This window comes from Bos indicus x Bos taurus, chromosome 13 (genome assembly GCF_003369695.1).
Source record: "Bos indicus x Bos taurus breed Angus x Brahman F1 hybrid chromosome 13, Bos_hybrid_MaternalHap_v2.0, whole genome shotgun sequence".
NCBI classification, from domain to species: Eukaryota; Metazoa; Chordata; class Mammalia; order Artiodactyla; family Bovidae; genus Bos; species Bos indicus x Bos taurus.
This window is the reverse complement of record NC_040088.1, coordinates 18,173,318-18,187,544: the sequence shown is the minus strand read 5'-3', so window position 1 is coordinate 18,187,544 and position 14,227 is coordinate 18,173,318. Positions and strand designations below refer to the sequence as shown.

Sequence of the window (14,227 nt, the reverse complement as noted above, 5' to 3'; positions counted from 1 at the left end):
GCAAGGTGGTTGAAAAAGGAAAAAAATAGTTTTCTAGTTTCAGACTCTAATATTAAGAGTATTGCACATCCCCCAAATCTCTAGCATAAATTCACTCTGGCACAAAAACATAAAAAAAAAAAAACTTTATTGAGGTTATAAATGCACAAAAGTACACAGATCATAAGTTTACCCACATTTATGAAACTACCCCCACCTCCCACCCCCACACAGGAGATAAAATATAGCCGATCTCTCTGCAGTGAATTTGTGTTAAACCGTGTGTGTGTGTAGGATTAATAGTGGACAAACTGGCTGTGGAGTCAAGCACACCTCACACTGAATCCTGGCCCCCTACCTACTAGCAGTGTGACCTTGCACTACTGGCTTACCTGCTCTGAGCTTCGGTTTCTTCCCCTATAAAATCAGGGTGGAATATATCACCTCTGCCTTACAGAGAAGGAAGAAGTGAAGAACTGAAAATGGATGCATATTGCCAGGCACAGTGCCAGCACGTAGTGGGTCCCCAAGGCTCTCTGTGATGATGCTGCTGATTGATGGTGTCTCTGCAGCATCTTCTGGCACAGGGGACCACAGACGCACACACAGACGTTCTTCTGCTGCCTCTCCCTGCTCCCAGCCTCAGTGTGATTCTCTCCAAGGTCTCTTCTGACTGCAAGGAGTCTGTGATGCTGTGATGAGGCAAACCTCAGCTGACACTTCAAGCGCCTGACGGGAGGCTGGGTGGATGTCTGAATCTAGTGGGAATGTGGCCAGATCTTTTATGTTCAGGCCCCAGGAGTACGGCTCCCAGACGTCCTAGGGGAGGGCTGACTTCCCAGGGGGAGCAGGAGTGTGGAGATCCATTAAAAATGTAGCCGAGGTGGAGTGTCGGTCAGCAGAGCTCAGCCTCAGCAGGGTCCTGGCATCCTGGGTGAACTCCTGGCTCCCTGGCCTCTGGCTCTGGCTCCCAAGAGACACACCCCATGCACCTATTTTGAGCCGAGGACTGAGTGGGGCAATTCACACATCCCAGGACTGGAGGGCAGAGCCAGGAGAAAGGGGAGGAACCTTGAGGTTCCTTCTAGCTGGGAGCTGGCGTTGTAAAGAGGAGGGGATCAGGAAGGACTTCCTGGAGGATGGCTGAAAGCATGATCATGGGAAAGGGAAGAGGGTCTCCCAGGCAGAGGAGGAACACGTGCAAAAGCGGAGAGGCAGGGCCCCACCGTGGCTGTGCCCTGGGGGCCCAGAACAAGTCAGTTTCACAGGGACCTGAGGATGAAGAGGCAGGTGAGAACAGGCTGTGAAAGGTCTGCAGAGTTGGGTCAGGGTTCCAGTCGCTTTATCAGAGAACACCTGGCTACTGAAGGTTCTTCCCATGAGGGAGCAGGGTGGGTGCAGCTCCTCAGGGTGTGCACAGTCATCCTGACTTGCATCGCTTTGGGCCAAAGACAATGGCCAAGTGGCCAAGCCACTAGGCTATTGCAGCCTCTGGGCTGTGCAGGTCTGTGCAGGAACATGGCTGTCAGTGGGGCGGCGGGGAGGAGAGGGGAGGCAAAGACAGAGGGAGGGGGAAGAGTAAGGGAAATGAGGGGACAGGCAAGGTTTCCACCTTTGACAAAGAAGGCAATAGCACCCCACTCCAGTACTCTTGCCTGGAAAATCCCATGGACGGAGGAGCCTGGTGGGCTGCAGTCCATGGGGTCACTGGGAGTCGGGCACAACTGAGCGACTTCATTTTCACTTTCATGCATTGGAGAAGGAAATGGCAACCCACTCCAGTATTCTTGCCTGGAGAATCCCAGGGACAGAGGAGCCTGGTGGGCTGCCGTCTATGGGGTCGCACAGAGTCGGACACGACTCAAGTGACTTAGCAGCAGCAGCAGTCTTATTAGAGCGGTTAGAGAGCCTCGTGACAGCTGAACCCCAAATTCAGAAGAGACAAGAGATGTGTGGTCCGGAAGGCTAGAGGAGGGACAGGCTGGATGGTAGAAGCAATGGGGGGTGGACTTCCTAGAGGGGAGGTGACCTCTGGAGGCTTTGAAGAGACTGGGTATCTCACAGGTGTTCTCTCGTGTCATAGGAGCTTGAAGAGGTGGTGCTGACAATATCCCCATTGTGTGTGCTCAGTCACTTTAGTCGTATCTGACTCTGTGACACTGTGGACTGTAGCCCGCCAGGCTCCTCTGTCCATGGGATTCTCCGAGTTGCCATTTCCTCCTCCAGGGGGTTTTTCCCACCCAGGGATCGAACCTGGGTCTCCTGCATTGCAGGCAAATTCTCTACCACTGAGCCATTGGGGAAACCCCATTGTACAGAGATGGAAACTGAGGCTCAGAGAGGTTTGGGCCCTGCCACGGTCACACAGCTCCTGTGCTATTAATGAACTTCCTCTGTCCCTCCCCCTGACCTCTCCCCAGAGGTAACCATTGCCTCCAGGCTCTTCAACGCTGTCACAGTAAGGATGGAAAAGTGCTTTGCACCGTGTGACCCTCCGTGTAGCTTCATCATTGCATGTCAGAGCATGACCGAATGCAGCAATGTGTGGTTCCCACAGTCTGGGCTGGAAGGTTTGAGAGGATGGCGAGGTCTCTGGAGACAGCAGTTCTTCGAGAGGTTTCTTGGGGGAGACTGAAGGAGCTGTAGTAGGGGCAGCTGGAGCCAGGAGGTCCCTGCCAGGTGAGCATTGCTGCCCATCCACCCGGACTGCTCCCCACCCCTAGACACAGCTGCCCTGCAGTGCCTTCCAGAGCATGCCCGGGATCAGCAAGAACAGCCTTGTCAGGCAGAACTTCCCAGGCCCATTGATCACGCTGCTCTGGAAAGTCTGGCTCTGGTAATTTCCTCTATAAACTGGCCCCAATGTCAGGTGCCTGGGGCTTCATTCAGCTCAGCCCACCCAGGCCCTTGGGGCTTCTCATGTGGCGCTAGCAGTAAAGAACCCGCCTGCGCATGCAGGAGACATAAGAGACTCGGGTTCGATCCGTGGGTCAGGAAGATCCCCTGGAGGAGGGCACGGCAGCCCACTCCAGTATTCTTGCCTGGAGAATCCCATGGACAGAGGGGCCTGGCGGGCTACAGTCCATGGGGTTGCAAAGAGTCAGACATGTCTTAGCATGCACCCAGGCCCTGCTGCCCTCCTGCCCTGGCGCATACCTTCCTCCCTAGGGCTGTGCCTTTTACTCACTTTCGTTTAGGCATCCCCTCCCACAGGAACTCTTTTCTGAGGTCCACGGGCTGGGTTAGGACTTCAGAGAATCTAAACTGGTGCTGACCAAAGAAGTCTGTGAGCCACACATGTTAGCCACATATGTGATTTTATTTATTTCTTATTTTTAAATGTATTTATTTATTTACTTGGCTGTGCTGGGTCTTCATTGCTGTGCGTGGACTTTCTCTAGTTGAGGTGAGTGGAGACTACTCTCTAGTTGTCATATGCAAGCTTCTCGCTGAGGTGGCTTCTCTAGCTGTCGAGCTCCAGCTCTAGAGCATGGGCTCAGTAGTTGTAGAATCTTGGAATCTTCCTGGACCAGGGATCGAACTGGTGTCCCCTGCATTGGCAGGTGGATTCTTAACCATTTGACCACCAGGGATGTCCCATATGTGATTTTAAATTTTCTAATAGCCATATGAAAAAAAAAAAAAAGCCAAAAGAGACAGATAAAATCATTCTAATGATATATTTTATTTAACTGAATACATCCAAAGTATCATTGCAATACAAAAGTTATTAAGGAGATACAGGACATTTCTTTAATTAAATCTTCAAAATCTAGTGTGGATTTTACACTTACAGCACATCTCAATGTGCATGAGCCACATTTCAAGTGCTCAGAAGCCATATGTGAGTAGTGGCTAGCTCATAGGTCAGCAGAGCCCTAGAGGTAGGGAGCAAAGCATAAGGGTTGAAGCTCAGCCCCTGGCCTCGGACAGACCTGGCAGATACATCCTGGCCCTGCCATTTATTAGCTGAGTGAACTTTGGGAAGTTGTTTACCTCAAGCCTCAGAGACTCCTGCTATGAAAATAGTTAATAATCTCAATGCCAGAGAATTGTTGTAAGGATTAAACAAATGAATGTGTGACTGGTGCCAGGCACAGATCAAGTACTCAGAAAGTGGTGCTGATTCATCTTACAACATCCTCTGATGTGCTGGTTTAGGTACCATTCTCTGCTGCTGGACTGACAGTGAATTCCAGGACAGAGGCTACCCAGTTCCTCTTGCCTTCCTGAGGCTCAGCGTGTACATCACTGTTTGCTAAATGAAAGATGCAATCCTTACACTAGTAGCACCCCCACCCCACCCTGCCCACTCAGGAATCCAGGGGCCCTTCGTGACTGGGAGTCAGGAGACCATTGCCTCCAATGGGGTAACCTTGGCAAGTTGCCACTTTTCTCTGAGCCTTGGATTCCTCATTCAAAAGATAAAAGAGGTGGGGTGGGAGGGACTCTACCTGAGTGTTTGGCTTGGCCCCTGCCCCACCAGTGGGCTTGGGCGGGGCTGTAGCTAACACCTTATGTTTTTGCTTTCCCAGCCAGAGGTGCACTTTCATTCTATTCCTGGCTTTCCTGTATCCTAGCACTTCTGCGATATCAAGTTCCCTCCTGTTAAAATTTCAGAAGAAAGACTTTCTGGGAATTCCCTGGTGGTGCAATAGTTTGGATGCCAGGCTTTCACTGCCAAGGGCCCGTGTTCAATCCCTGACTGGGAAACTAAGATCCTACAAGCCACACAGCATGGCCTAAAAAAAAAAAAAAAGAGAGAGACAAAAATAAGAAGAAAGACTTTCTCCTACCTCCCCAGCAGCCCATAGAGGGGGAGACCTTCTTTTCTGCTGACATCTGCTGATCTTCCATCACAGCAACTCAGGGAGTAAAGCAGGAAGAATTTCTGCCACTTTATAGGGAATTAACTGAGGCTCAGAAAGATCAAATCATCTACCCAAGTAACAGAAAGAAGTGGCAGAGCCAGAGCTGGAAGCAGAATTCAGAAGAGCCCTCCTTATTGAGGGAGGGGGGTGAGGTGAGGCTTCTTTTCCTCCACCTGGGCTCCTCGCATTTCTCCGAGGTTTGGTTCTCGGTTCGGTCTTGGTCCTGTGTTTCAGTTTCCCTGTCCTGGGAATGAAGGAAGGCAAGTAACTGGGGTAGTGATTTCAACTGATGCCTATAGGGGGCTGTTCGTTCTTCAGAGAGTGCCCTGACCCTAATCAGATTTCTCTGGAAAAGGTTATTGTGGGGTGAAGTGGAAAGTGCCTGGTCCAGAAAATCAGTGTTACTTGGCAAGTGTGAACTTGTTCAAGTCACTCACTGCTCTGGGCCTCAAACTGCCTGTTTATAGGATGAGAGGGTGACAGTGTCACAGGACGTGAGGATGACTTCTGAAAGTACTTTGCAAACTGGAAAGTTCTAATAGAAACGAGAGTCTCTTGGACAGCAAGGAGATCAAACCAGTCCATCCTAATGGAAATCAACCCTGAATATTCACTGGAAGGATTGTTGCTGCAACTGAAGCTATAATACTTTGGTCACTTGATGTGAAGAGCTGACCCATTGGAAAAGACCCTGATGCTGGGAAAGGTTGAAGGCAGGAAGAGAAGGGGATGACAGAGGATGAGATGGTTGGATAGCATCATCAATTGACTGGACATGAGTTTGAGCAAACTCTGGGAGATGGTAAAGGACAGGGAAGCCTGGTGTGCTGCAGTCTATGGGATCACAAGAGTCAGGCATGATTTAGCGACTGAACAACAACAAATAGAAATGTTAGAGACTTCCCTGATGGTCCAGTGGCTAAGACTCCACACTCCCAATGCAAGGGGCCCAGGTTCAATCCCTGGTCAGGGAACTAGATCCTACATGCAGCAAGTAAGACCTGTTGCAGTCAAATAAAGAAATATTGTTTTAAAAGTTTTTTTTAAAAAGTCAATAATAATTATATAAAGAATAATAATGATAGCAGTAGAAGAAGCCCGGTTTTCTGTGTGGTCCCACTGACTTAAAGGGAATCGAGCTCTTTGGGTTTAAATCCAGAGTCATATCTGGGAATGTTCTGCCTTGGTCTTTGGAATGTAGCCTGGATTCTTCTGGGAAAGTGAGAGGCTCCATCTAGCTGAGGAGGGTGGGAAAGTGGCCCTGCCCCAGGGGAGAGGAGGGGAGGAGAGAGCAAGGCTTCTTCCTGGGGAAAGAAAGGAATGGGAGGAGGGTTGAGGAAAGGAGAGTTGAACTGGCCTGGCCAGGCAGTGCCATCTGGGCAGCTGGGTCTGGCCCATGGGAGCCCAGGGTTGGGGAGGGCAGCAAGCAGAGGAGGCTGAGTGTCAATTTGGAAGGAAAATATTTGCAGTAAGCAGTCAGAAAAAATCTCTTAGCAGATGTGTCTATCAAACAACAAATTCATCTGGTATAACTCCTAAGTTTTACTCGTCCTTTTGCGCATTCATTTGAGTAAATGTGGTGAACTGAACTCAAGCAGAGCACCCTAGTGTGAAAAAGTGACTTGCCCAAGGCCACACCCCCGAGGGCCTGGGGAGGTCCTGGGAAGAACTGACTCTGGGAAGCTGGGGATTGAAAAGTCCACAGACAAAAGAGGACATCTGTAGGGAAGTCCGCCCAGCAGGACTCCAGTCCTTCTGGGAGTTGGCCCCGCGATGGTTTGTGCATCTTCATGTCTCCTGTCTGGAGGGAGGGTGTGTTCTCTAGGACTCGGAGGAGCTGGTTTCCTTCTGCTCTCTGCTCTCTGACTACTCCTGAGCCTAGGGGCAGCAGAGAGAGTGGAGGCACCGGAAGCTGTGTCTTGGGAACATCTGGTGAAAGAGCTGGTGATGTTTAACTTGGAGAAGAGAAGGCTTGTTTTGGGGGTGGGGAGAAGGGACATGCTTGCTGTCTTGGTTCTCTGAGAGGGGTTGGGAAGAGGGGCATAGCTTTGTTCCATGGAGGATCTAGGGTTGATAATAGACCCTGGGGTAGGTCACCCTGATGGAGCATCTGCCTTGGGAGAGAGAAGTGGACAGAAGGAGCTGCCTGTCTCTGGAGTGTGGGAGTGCAGATGGATCCTGGTGAGGTGGACACTAAGGGATGCAGCCCATTGGTGAGGTGGATACTGAAGGAGATGCAGCCTGGGAGGGGCGGGCGGGGAGGGTGTGGAGGCTTGGTTCTCATGTGGGTGGCGTCCCAGCTTTGAACCTCCGGTTACCAGTGTGGTGGATTCTGCAGCACCTAGAACAGTGGCTGGCATGCAGTAGGTACTCAGGGATGATTTGAAGAATGAGAGCATGTGTATGTGTATGCCTGGGATGGTGGCGGGTCAGGGAGCAGGGGTCCTGGGGGCTGCAAATGTGGACCCGTTGGCAGAAATCTCAGGGGATCATGTTGTGGAGACAGGTACATCCAGCTCTTTCTTTCATTGGCAAAGTGAGGCCCAGAACAAGAGAGCCATGTGCCCAAAGGTACTGGTTGACACGTGACGGGGCTGGACTGGAACCCAGGCTGTTGGGGGTTCTCCTCTGTCTGGTTAGGTGGTCTGGACGGCTTTCTGAGTTGTAACAGCGCGGCTGGAGGGGAGGAGCCAGGCTTCACTTGGTTTTGAGCCAGGACCTTGGTGCCGCAGGCCCTCTGGCCACCCCCCAAGCCCACCTTCCTGGAGCCTGGATGCCTACGCGGCACCTCCAGAAACAGCTGTACGCGGCCATTTGTCACCAAAGCACATAGGAACAAATGCACACGTACACGCACTTAGAGACACATGGGACCCCTGGGAGACGTTTGCGATACCGCCCCCCTGGTGGAGGAGGAGCGCTGGCTCCGGGGAAGTTCTGCCCCGCGCAGAGCTGCCGGGGAGGGGAGGTGAGGGTATCCGGCCGCGCTCGGTGGGCCGAGGCTGAGTCACCCCCTCTGAGTCAGGGAGCCTCTCCTCTTCCTCCCCCACTCCCCTCTCCCTCTCTCCCTGCCGAACCCCCGCGCGAGGGGACAGGAGGCTGGCCCAGGCCAGGGTGGGAGCCGCGGAGCCCCAGGACTGGGCGCCCGAGGCACAGTCCCGCCGGGGTCCCGGGGACTGCCCAGTGTGACGGCGCCCCGGAGGAGGTGGCCTGGGAGCCTGCGGGAGCTGGAGAGCGGCGAGAGGGAGAGGGAGACCGGCGGGGAGGAGGCGGAGGCAGGGGCCGGGCCGCCGCGAGGGAGCAGGCGGGCGCGCGGCGGCGGCCCCCGGGCTGGGCGCGGAGGCCGGGCGGGGGCGGGGGCGGGCCGCGCGGCGGGCGCCAGGCCCGGGGCTGTGGGCACGGTGCCCAGCCCCCGGCGCACGCCGAGCCGCCGCCGCCGCCGCCGCCGCTGCTGCTGCTGCAGTCGGCATCCATCAGCGGGCGGGGGTGTCGCGGAACAGGCTGCTCCGCAGAGCCCGCCCCGCCCCGCGGCCTGCCGGCTCGCAGGAGCCGAGGGGGCGCCCCCCGCCCCGCGCGCCCGAGATGGGGACCCCCAGGCCCAGGTAGGCACGTGCCGGCGATCAGGTGGCACGGGGGGGCGTGGGTGGGTTTGGGTGGGGATGGGCCGGGGGCTCGTTACCCGGAGGCCCAGCCTTCAGCCCTGGGGGAGGACGGAGAGTGGGGGACAGACCGGCAGGAACTGAGTTTGCAGGCTGTCGGCCCTCCGGCCAGTGTGGGGGCGGTCCTAGCTGGTCCTCCCGACCTCCCGGGTCTGCAGCCTCCCGGGCGAGAGAGGTGGGCAGGCGGGGAGCTGAGGCTTGCTGTAAGGATGAATGTTTGCTGGGTGGGTGCCGGGCTGGCGCACTCCTGTTCTCCCCACTCGGAGACCACTCCTGACGCCTCAGAGGAGGCCCAGAGCCCTCTGGATATTTCTTCCGGGCTTCAGACGCTGCAAGACAGTCTCTTGACTGGAGCCTGGGTTGCTGGGGAGCTCTGGTCCTCACTTATCCTCTGGGTGCAGACCTTCCTCCACTCTGGCTCATTCCCCATCCTACCTCCCTTCCATGTCTCCCAAAGCTAGGGGGTAGAACTTGGCTCTAGGACCACCTGGTTTCTGGCCTGGCATTGACACGTTAGACGGAGAAGACTTGTGGGTCCCAGTTGTGCCTGGCACCTTCTCACTTGGGGGATATCTGAGGGCCCCTGAGGCTGGGTTCTTGGGGGGCGGGCATGGTATGTGGCTGCGGGGGGCTGGGGGTGCAAGTGACTGCAGCCACCAGGATGCTTATCAGATCTAAGGCCACTGCCTGGCAGAGGTATGGCTTAGGAGGCTGGACAAGGACTAGGAAGGAGTTCTGAGGATACCGGTCTCCTTCGCGGCTACCAGTTGTGGTCCTTGACCACCTCCTTCCCCGCACTCACCACCCCCCCGCCAACCCCCGCAAGCTCTGAGAATACCTTGATGGGAGAGAGACACTACCGTTTGTTCCTGCCATCACTTCATATCTCCTCCTCTGTACCCAGAGGTGGGAGTGTAAGAGGGCTAGGTTTATAACCTCTCCAGCGCTGGGTGGGGTTACAGCTGCTTCGTCTCTCCCCCACCTCCCAGCATTAGGAGTCTTCCAGATTCAGTAGCCACCAGGCCAGGCTGAAAGCTCGGGACCTCGAATGATACCCCTGGAGGAAGTGGGGCTGTCTGTCCTGGGCAAGGATGTGGAGAACAGAGGCGACTGTGTACCCGCCTGCCCACCCGTTCCTTCATATGGAGCCTGCGGCAGAGGCAGCCTGTGCCAGCCTCCTCTCTGAGCCGCCGTGGCCCAGGGAGGCTCTGCCAGTTCTGTGCAGGGATGAAGCCGGCTTCCACTGGCCAGTCTGAGGTCATACCTATCGTGACCCCATGTGCCGTATTTGTGTGTGCGCAGAGCATGGCTCCTAAGGGGCCCCTCGAAGCAGTCCTGGAGGAGATCAGTGCAAGAGGCCTATTCCCATTAAAACCCTCCCTGGGCCATGTGCGGTTCCCTGAGCCTGAGTTCAGTGAGCTCCATGGAGAGCTGCTTCCCAGAACTGGCACGAGAGCCTTTCCTGGTCCCGGAGAGCTCACTCAGGAAATACTGAAACATTGACTGAGGCCTCGAAAGGAGGAATGACTTGTCCAAGGTCACAGGCAAATGGGTGTGAGAGCCAGCACTAAGGTACCCATATCCTCTAACGAGTTTGGGTTTCTTGTAGCCCAAATGCCTGCCTCCCTATTGCTGTGGCCATTCCATACACAGGACTCTGATGGGCTGGCGTTATAGCCTGGAGCCTGAGTCTGCCTTCTAGAGGGGGACTTACATTGGTCTCGCAACCCTTGACCCCAAAAGGTGAGAAAGCAAGGCCAGGCTGCCTCAGCTGCCAGGCTGCCTTGTCCCAGTTAAGGGGCAAGGGCTGAGGCATAGTCGGCCTGGAGCCCTGGTCCCTCTTGTAAGTATCCAGAGCCAAGAGGATGCTGGGTGCCCAGGCATGTTCTGGGCCTGAGCCCCCAAGAGCAGTGGAGAGGGTCTCCCGCCTAGGCTGCTGAGGTGGGAGGGGCCTCTGTGTTGCTCCAGCTAGGTCATCCGGGTGAGCCTGTCTGGGCTTCTGTGCCCCCATTTATTAAAAGTGGATAATAATCTCCATCTGGAGTAATACCAGTGATTATACAATCAGAATGAGGACATTTATTGAGTACTGACTGTATGCTTTGCATTATCTCCCAACAACTCTGACAGGTAGGTGCTATTATTATCCTTTTTACACATGACTAAGGCTCAAAGAGGTTGTGTCACGTGCCTAAGGTTGCACAGCTGGAAAGAGTGTGGCTGAGTCTAGAGTATCTCTCTTTACCTTGGCATTGTACCTGGAGCAAGGTCTGGGAGTACCAGGTTGGTGTCCAGCAGAGCCAGAGAACTGATGTGCCAGGACTGGTCCTGGTGGAGAGTTCAAGGGTGGGTTGGGTTTTGTGAGGCAGGGGTGGCCTGAGTGCTCCTGGAGTCCTGAGGGGTAGGGGGCAGAAAGGTACTGGCCAGAAGCCTGAGAGAGGGACTGTCCATGGCTTTCTGCTTCCTGGCCAGGATCCCCCAGCAGTGAGGATGCTCTGGACTCTGTGCTCCCATTGGGTGCTGGGGAAGACTGGTTGGCTATAAGGCTGGCTGGCCCTGACACTCACTCCCGCCACACTAGACAGGAACCCAGTGACCAGAACATACAAAGGAGGGAATGCAGGCGCACCAGCTGGGACTGTGAGGAGGAGGCCCGGTGGGGAGGGGACTTGTGCATGGGTAGGCGGGTAGGGGTGGGAGCAGGCTGGCACCGCTTCCTCTGTGGGCGGGAGGCTTGTGGGTAAGAATAGTAGCAGCCAACATTTATCAAGCACTTACTACATGCCAGGCACCCATTTTAAGGGCTTAACTGTGCCACTCATACAATCTTCACAAGCCCTTTGAGGCAAAAATCCTTCTTCCTCCCATTTTACAGATGAAGGGAACTGAGGCTTAGCAAGGGAAAGACAGTTGCTCAAGGTCACACAGCTCGGTTGTGGGGGAGCCAGGATTTAAATCCAGGCAGTGTGAGGTGGAGCCACTTTCCCCATGGCCATGCCAGCAGCCCAAGATTTCTTTTCAGAGGTCATACTCAGTTTTGTTCAATTTGAAAAATATTCCCTGAGTACCTGCTGCTGATCTTATACGGCCTCTGGTGAAGCATCCTTGTCCTCCCTGGGCTCCCAGTCTAGCCTGGAGAGACACAGACACGGCACAGGGAAGGTGAGGGATAAGCTATTGCCTCTGTAGGCGTGGATTCCTATTCTGGTGATCAGAGAAGGCTTCAAGGAGATTGCAGCCTTGGCACTGGGCACCAAAAGCCAAGTGGAATTTTGATAGCTGTGGGGGGAAGGGCACCCCCTCTCCTGGGCCAGAGGGAAGGGAAATGGGGACGTGTTTGAAGAACGGGTGGTCTGGTGTGCCTGCAGCAGATGGTGCAGGGGGCTGGGGGCGCTGGGCGGTGACTCAGAAAGTCAGCTTGTCTTTGGGTCTTTGACAAAACTCTGGAATCTGCCAGGCCTGAGCTCTAGTCGCAGCTCCACTGTGTCCTAGTCACGTGCCCTTGGGCTCTCACTTAGCTGATCTGAGCCTCAGTTTCCTCATCTGTAAAGTGTGGCCAAGCGCCCCTGTCTCAAGGAGACCACGTTAGGGTTGTTACGTAAAGAACCTAGTGCAGTGCTGGCATGCCACAGGGACTTGGCTAACATCACTTTCCTCCCCAGGAGCCTGGACGCTCCAGGAACCTTTGCAGGTATTTGATCTGCATGGGGCCTGCATTGGGGCAGGACAGAACCAGGTCTGGGAAGGTCCCTTTGGTAAGAACCACAAGGAAGGGACGGGCTCAGCTTTGCAGGAAAGACATCAGCCCTCTGGACCTGGAGGGTTGGGGAGGGAGGGAGGTTGAAACCACACTAAGCTGTCCCCTCGGAGGGTTTTGGGAGGAGCAGCTTAGGGTGGGGAAGGCCATGGGGTGGGGGAAGGGCATGAGTTTGGTTTGCAGCTTCAGAAGTTTAAGATGAAGGACTCATCTCCCTTCAGTCATTCTGAAGGTTGCGCAGCTTCGTCTTTGTGCATCTGGCTTTTTTTTTTTTCCCTTTTGCATAATTTCCTTTGGATGAATCTGCATCAGAGCTTCTTCCATAATAGCAGCAAATTGGGACTAAGTGCCCAACAATAGGGGAATGATTGAGAGCGTTTTGGAACATCCAGTGGGTAAAATAATATGCAGCCGTGAACAGCCGCAGAAATACTTACCCTCGAAGCGTATGGAGCTGTGCACTCGTCAGGTTCCTCGGCATCTTTTCTTCAATTCATTTCATGTCGCGGTGACAGAGGCGGGACAGGGGTTAGAGCCTTCCTGCGCGTGAAGAGATTCAGGCCAGGCTGTCATCTCTTGGAGGGCAGTGTTCATGTTTTATTCATTGTTCTGTCCTCAGCGCGTGGCTGAGTGGTTTGCAAATGCTTGTCTGGTGAAAGAATTGATGGAGTGGGCAAAGCAGATGGCAAGTGACTTGTCCAAGGTCACGCAGGTAGGAAGACCAGGACCAGGGTCTTCTCATCCCTACTTGGCACATTCTTCTTACTCACTGGTCAGTATCTTGAAGGGGAGTAGGATGGAGAGGTGCGCAGCGAGGACCAGAGACAGACCAGAGCATAAGTCTCATTTCTACCCTTACTGACTGTGAGGACTTGGCAAGTCAGTTCATCTTCTTAAGCCTCAATTTCCCCATCTGTAATATGGATAATCCAAGTACCTGTTTTTTTTTTAAATTTTATTTTATTTTTAAACTTTACAATATTGTATTAGTTTTGCCCAACATCGAAATGAATCCACCACAGGTATACCCGTGCTCCCCATCCTGAACCCTCCTCCCTCCTCCCTCCCCATACCCTCCCTCTGGGCCGTCCCAGTACACCAGCCCCAAGCATCCTGCATCGTGCATCGAACCTGGACTGGCGACTCGTCTCATACATGATATTACACGTGTTTCAATGCCATTCTCCCAAATCTCCCCACCCTCTCCCTCTCCCACAGAGTCCACAAGACTGATCTATACCAAGTACCTGTTTTTAAGCTTGTCATCAAGATTAAATGATTTCGGGTATGTAAGATCCTTAGCATAGGAACTAGCACACAGAGAAGTACCTAAGAATGTTAGATGTGATGATAATGATGATATAATAATGTGGAAATATTTCTGATATAGTAAATTTTTTTTTTTTTTTTTTTGCTGTGCTGTGGGGCACGTGGGATCTTAGTTCCCCAATCAGGGATCGAACCCACCCCTCCTGCAGTGGAAGCTTGGAGTCTTAACCACTGGACTCCTAGGAAGGTCCCCTGATACAATTTAATGTTAAATGGAAAAAAACCCCAAACCATTAGCACTCAGATTAAAATGATATAAAATTAGATCTGACCATAGGTACAGATTGGAAGAGAACAGGTGGAAATAGCAGGTACTATGGGGAATGAATGACTGACCCAGACAAACCTTTTTAAAAATACTTACTTTTTCTTGTTTTAATTACAAAAGAAGTATGTGATAAATCCTAATCATTTAAAAGCATACTCTTTCCTTGTTTTCCCAACCAAAATCCTTCTCTCCAGAGGTAGCCAATGACAACAGGATGGTGCCTAGAATTTTTTCCATGCCTACATAAACAATAAGCATGCAAACCGGAATGGGACCATAAATTGCATTATTGTTTTACAAGTTAGATTTTTTTCATTCTATGTGCCAACATCTTTCTGTGTCAGTGCATCTAAACCCCATCCCC

General features: G+C 53.3%; 1 protein-coding gene and 1 non-coding gene across 9 annotated transcripts in view; one reads left to right on the top strand and one right to left on the bottom strand.

Annotated features, from left to right (window-relative positions):
• Positions 1–14,227, top strand: part of EPB41L1 (erythrocyte membrane protein band 4.1 like 1) — a 177,845-nt gene that overhangs the window by 96,277 nt on the left and 67,341 nt on the right. The window contains exon 1 of one of the 8 annotated variants that reach the window (XM_027558646.1): positions 8,312–8,452. The exons of the other annotated variants lie outside the window; for them this stretch is intronic. The gene's annotated coding sequence lies outside the window, so the exon portion shown is untranslated. Of the gene's footprint in view, positions 1–8,311; positions 8,453–14,227 lie in introns of those variants that run through there. 8 annotated transcript variants of the gene reach the window in all.
• On the bottom strand, positions 2,212–2,282 carry TRNAC-GCA. The gene has a single exon. It is a non-coding gene; the product is annotated as a tRNA-Cys (tRNA).